This window comes from Heterodontus francisci, chromosome 8, assembly GCF_036365525.1.
Source record: "Heterodontus francisci isolate sHetFra1 chromosome 8, sHetFra1.hap1, whole genome shotgun sequence".
Lineage (NCBI taxonomy): Eukaryota > Metazoa > Chordata > Chondrichthyes > Heterodontiformes > Heterodontidae > Heterodontus > Heterodontus francisci.
This window is the reverse complement of record NC_090378.1, coordinates 41,432,492-41,438,491: the sequence shown is the minus strand read 5'-3', so window position 1 is coordinate 41,438,491 and position 6,000 is coordinate 41,432,492.

Here is a 6,000-nt window from a genome sequence, read left to right as displayed (position 1 = left end):
TTAAACAAGAAAGGTGTATGTTTATGAACCACAAATCTCTAACTCAGTTAAGACTACTAAAAATACATGACACAGCCATGCTAGCATGCATACATAGATACATAGAAACATAGAAAACAGGAGCAGGAGTAGGCCCTTCGGGCCTCCTCCGCCACTCAAAAAAGATCATAGCTGATCGTCTGATTCAGTAGCCTGTTCCCGCTTTCTCCCCATTTCTCTTGATTCCTTTGGCATTAAGAAATATATCTATCTCCTTTTTGAATATATTTAATGACTTGGTCTCCACTGACTTCTGGGATAAAGAATTCCACAGGTTCACCACCATCTGAGTGAAGAAATTTCTCCTCATCTCAGTTCTAAATGGAATACCACATATCCTGAGACTGTGATCCCAAATTCTGGACTCCCCAGCCATCAGGAACAGGACCCTGCATCTAGCCTGTCTAGCCCTGTTAGAATTTTATAGGTTTCTATGAGATCCCCTTTCATTCTTCAAAACACTAGTGAATATAGGCGTAGTCGACCCAATCTCTCCTCATACGTCAATACTGCCATCCCAGGAATCATCCTAGTAAATCTTCTTTGCACTCGCTTCATGGCAAGAACATCGTTCCTCAGATAAGGAGACCAAAACTGCACACAATACTCCAGATACGGTCTCACCAAGGCCAAGTATAACTGCAGTAAGATATCCTAGCTCCGGTACTCAAATCCTCTTGCAATGAAGGCCAACATACCATTCGCCTTCCTAACTGCTTGCTGCACCTGAATGCTTGCTTTCAGTGACTGGTGAACAAGGACACCCAGGTCTTGTTGCACCTCCCCCTTTCCCAATCGATCACCATTCAGACAATAATCTGCCTTTCTGTTTTTACAACCAAAGTGGATAACCTCACATTTATCCACATTATACTGCATCTGCCATGCATTTGCCCACTCACCCAATTTGTCCAAATCTCATTGGAGCCTCTTTGCATCTTCCTCACAGCTCACATTCCCCCCCAGCTTTGTGTTGTCTGCAAACATGGAAACGTTACATTTAGTTCCCTCACCAATGTCATTAATATATATTGTGAATAGCTGGGGCCCAAGCATTGATCCCTACGGTACCCCACTAGTCAGTGCCTGCCGCCTGGAAAAAGACTTGTTTATTCCTACTCTGTTTCCTGTCTGTCAACCAATTCTCAATTCATGCCAGTATAGTACCCCCAATCCCATGTGCTTTAATTTTGCACACTAACCTCTTATGTGGGACCTTATTAAAAGCCTTCTGAAAATCCAAATGCACCACATCCACTGGTTCTCCCTTATCTATTCTTCTAGTTACATCCTCAAAAAACTCTAGTAGATTTGTTAAGCATGATTTCCCTTTTGTAAACCCATGCTGACTTTGTCCAATCCCATTTATGCATTCCTGGTGTTATGCTTCATCCTTTTTAATAGACGCTAGCATTTTCCCCACGACTGATGTAAGGCTAACTAGTCTGTAATTCCCTGTTATTTCTCTTCCTCCTTTTTTATTTAGTGTGGTTACATTTGCCACCTCCAATCTGTAAGAACTGCTCCAGAGTCTACAGAATTTTGGAAGATGACCATCAATGCATCCACTATTTCCAGGGCCACTTCCTGTAGTACTCTGGGATGTAGATTATCAGGCCCTGGGGATTTGTCAGCCTTTAATCCCATTAATTTCCCGAGAACTATTTATTTTTACTAATTCTGATTTCCTTCAGTTCCTCCCTCTCATTAGGCCCTTGATTCCCGAACATTTCTGGGAGGTTATTTGTGTCCTCCTTTGTGAAGACAGAACCAAAGTATGTGTTTAATTGTTCTGCCATTTCTTTGTTCCCCATTATAATTTCCCCCATTTCTGACTGTAAGAGACCTACATTTGTCTTCACTAATCTTTTTCTCTTCACATATTGATAGAAGCTTTTATAGTCAATTTTTATGTTCCCCACAAGTTTACTCTCATACTCTATTTTCCCCTGCTTAATCAACCTCTTTGTCCTCCTTTGCTGAATTCTAAACTGCTCCCAATCCTCAGATTTGCTGCTTTTTCTGGCAATTTTATATGCCTCCTCTTTGGATTTAATACTATCCCTAATTTCTTTTGTAAGCCACAGTTGAGCCACCTTTCCGGTTTTATTTTTGTGCCAGACAGGAATGAATAATTGTTGTAATTCATGCAAACGTTCTTTAAATATTATCCATTGCCTATCCACCGTCAACCCTTTTAGTAAAGTTCCCCAATCTACCATAGCCAACTTGTGCCCCATACCTTCGTAGTTTCCTTTATTTAGATTCAGGACCCTAGTTTCAGATTCAACTGCTTCACTCACCATCTTAATGAAGAATTCTATCATGTTTTGGTCACTCCTCCCCAAGGGACACCGCACAACAAGATTGTTAATTAATTATTTCTCATTGCACAATACCCAGTCTAGGATAGCCTGTTCTCTAGTTGGTTCCTCAATGTATTGGTCTAAAAAACCATCTCGTACACACTCCAAGAAATCCTCCTCCACAGAATTATTGCTAATTTGGTTTGACCAATCTATATATAGATTAAAGTCACCCATGATTACAGTTGTAACCCTATTGCATACATCTCTAATTTCCTGTTTAATGCCATCCCTTACATCTCCACTACTGTTTGGGGGCCTATAGACAACCCCCACCAACATTTTCTGCCCCTTGGTGTTACTTAGCTCGACCCATACAGTTTCTACATCATGATTTTCCAAGCCAATATCCTTCCTCACTATTGCATTGATTTCCTCCTTTACTAACAACACTACCCCACCTCCTTTCCCTTTTTGCCTGTCCTTCCTAAATATTGAATACCCCTGGATGTTCAATTCCCATCCTTGGTCACCCTGCAGCCATGTCTCTGTAATCGCAACTATATCATAACCGTTTATATCTATTTGCGCTGTTAATTCATCTACCTTATTGCGAGTGATCCGCGCATTAAGACACAATGCCTTTAGACTTGTCTTTTTAAGTTGTTAGTCATCTTAGCTTTATTTTGCACTATGGCCCCATTTGTTTCTTGCCCTTGGTTTCTCTGCCTTCCACTTTTGCGTCTTACCTTTCTGTCTTTCATTTCTATCCTTGTTTCCCTCTCCTCTGTCTCCCTGCTCAGATTCCCATCCCCCTCCCATTCTAGTTTAAACCCTCCCCAACACCACTAGCAAACACCCCTCTAAGGAAATTGGTCCCGGTCCTGCCCAGATGCAAACCGTCCAGCTTGTACTCGTCCCACATTTCCCAGAACTGGTCCCAATGTCCCAGGAATCTGAATCCTTCCCCCCTACACCATTTCTCCAGCCACGTATTCATCTGATATATCCTGCTATTTCTGCTCTCACTAGCACGTGGCACTGGTAGTATTCCTGAGATTACTACCTTTGAGGTCCTACTTTTTAATTTTCATTCTAACCCCCTATATTCAGCCTGTAAGACCTCATCCCTTTTTTTACCAATGTCATTGGTACCGATATGTACCACGACAACTGGCTGCTTGCCCTCCCCCCTCAGAATGCCCTGCAGCCACTCAGAGACATCCTTGAACCTAGCACCAGGGAGGCAACATACCATCCTGGAGTCTCTCTTGCGGCTGCAGAAACGCCTGTCTGTTCCCTTTACAATTGAATCCCCTATCACTATAGCCTTGCCACTCTTCTTCCTCCCCTCCTGTGCCGCAGAACCAACCATGGTGCCATGAACTTGGCTCTTGCTGCTTTCCCCTGAGCCATCTCCCCCAACAATATCCAAAGCGGTATATCTGTTAGAGAGGGGGATGACCACAGGGGACTCCTGCACCACCTGCCTTCCTCTACTCTGCCAAGTGGTCACCCATTCCCCTGCTGCCTTTGCAGCGTTTGCCTGCGGTGTGACCATCTCATTAAACATGCTATCCATGACGATCTCAGCATGGCGGATGCTTCACAGTGTATCCACCCGCACCTCCAGCTCCGTAATGTGGGTAGACAGTAGATGCAGATGGATACACTTCCTGCACACATGGAACTCTGCTCGTCTCACCAGTTGAATTGCTTTGTCCAGGGTGACGTCTTCTTTAGACTGAAATAAATCTGATAGGGATTCATCAGTAATACCTACGACAATGCGGCCTCTTATTAATTCTGCTTTTAGGTATCCATATTCACATCCTTCAGCTAGTCTGTCAAGGTCATTACTAAAAGCATCAACTGTTTCACCTGGTTTCTGTTAAATCTTGCCCTTTCTAGAATCTTATTGCTCTGCAGGTTGAAATAACTATCAAAGCTTTTAAAACTTCATCAAACTTGGCTGATATCTCTTTAATGCCTTATCTTGCAATAACATTGTCTGCTGTTGCTCCAATTGAATACTGCAAAGTGTTAACTTGCTCTACTTCAGACTGACTGTCGAATTTGGAAGGAATTCTGTATCTCAAAACTCTTTTTTACCAGAGTGACCAAATTTGGGTTTGATTTGGTCCTTCCATGTGCCCAAACCTCTCTGATATTGTGAATTGAAGATCCATAGCTTCTATTTCATTCACTTTCACTTTTAAATTTTTCCCTCCAGTATCAGAAGTTTCCCATGCTTTTCAACCCCACGCTGACTCCACACTATGGCACTGTTTCTCCCTGTGAAATCTCACCACTAGACTTTGGATTTATTTCCTTCTCGTTTTGCATGCAGTTTTGTAGTGCTACTGTGTACTTCTTTAACTCCCTTCTCTTAGAGTATCGTGTATTTGCAGCCTCGCTATTTGTTTTTCACTCGTTCTGGACCAGTCACCACGTGCAATGGCACCGACCTCAGGTCCGCTCTCTTTCGGTGTTGTTCACCAAATCCCCAACTGTTGCTTGTTTCTCCAAATCGAAGTCTGCGATTGCTGGACCAGATTTCTACGAGCTGATTTCCCAACTTTCCGTGCCTCCTTCATCCATAGAGCCGCTCTGGAGCTTTTACACGGCCTCTTCTCATGCTCTGCAGTTTTGGTGCTTTTTTTTAAGTCAGCCCGCTTCAAAGTATTTCTTCAAATTCTTCTTCTGGGTGTTTCATGCTAAGAACCACCATTATTCACCATCTCTCTGCCGATCACCATATTGATTGGTATGCTGCCACCTTAATATACTTAGTTAGTCTAGCTTAACAAGATTCCTTCGTCTTGAGTACTTGGAACATTAACCTTTATTACATTATAACTATGTACATCTCCACACCAGTCTGTGTGACTCCTCTTCAAAGCTCTCTCACATGTGATCTCTTACACCATCATGATAGGAGGTGTTCTTTACAATTTCTCAAAATTAACTCTTTCAGACCCTTATACTACAACCACCATGGCGGGTAAACCCTCTGGCCTCTCTGCGGGCTTGGAATGGGGGCGCCCTCCTGATTGGGCACTCTGTGGCCCATAGAGGACCACCCAGCAGCAATGGCTGCCCTTGAGGCAACAACTCCACTGACTTCCCCAACCAACCTCCCGCCGCCACCCCACCAGGGCCTGCCTGACTGGCCCCGATGATCCCGATCCCACTGATCTTGGCCTGAGGGCAATGTCCATGATGTTGCTCTGGTCAGGTTGCAGTCCCAGCAGTGGCCACCAAGATAGAGATGTGCAGAGCTTGGCAAGTCGTGCGTCTGCTGAGAGCTGGAGAAGAAGCAAGATGTTGAGGTGAAGAATGTAAAGCCAAGTGCGCGGAATGTAGAAGGAGGAAAGAATCCTGGGAGGAGTTGGTGGTTTGTAAGTGCTGGAATGTGAGAAGAGAATGGTGTTAGTGTGTGGTGTGAATAGAACAAAGGGAGAGATGAGTGTGTTTGGAATGAGAAAGAGAGGCATTGCAGTGTGCCCTTGCAATTTAAACTGAAGGGCTGGGAAATGTTGAGAGTTGGTGGCAGAGAGGTAAAAGGAACATTACCAGGTTATATTAAGAGAGATGAAGAACTGTACTCACCCTTGTTGCTTTTGTGAAATCACTGAACCTCTTCCTACACTGA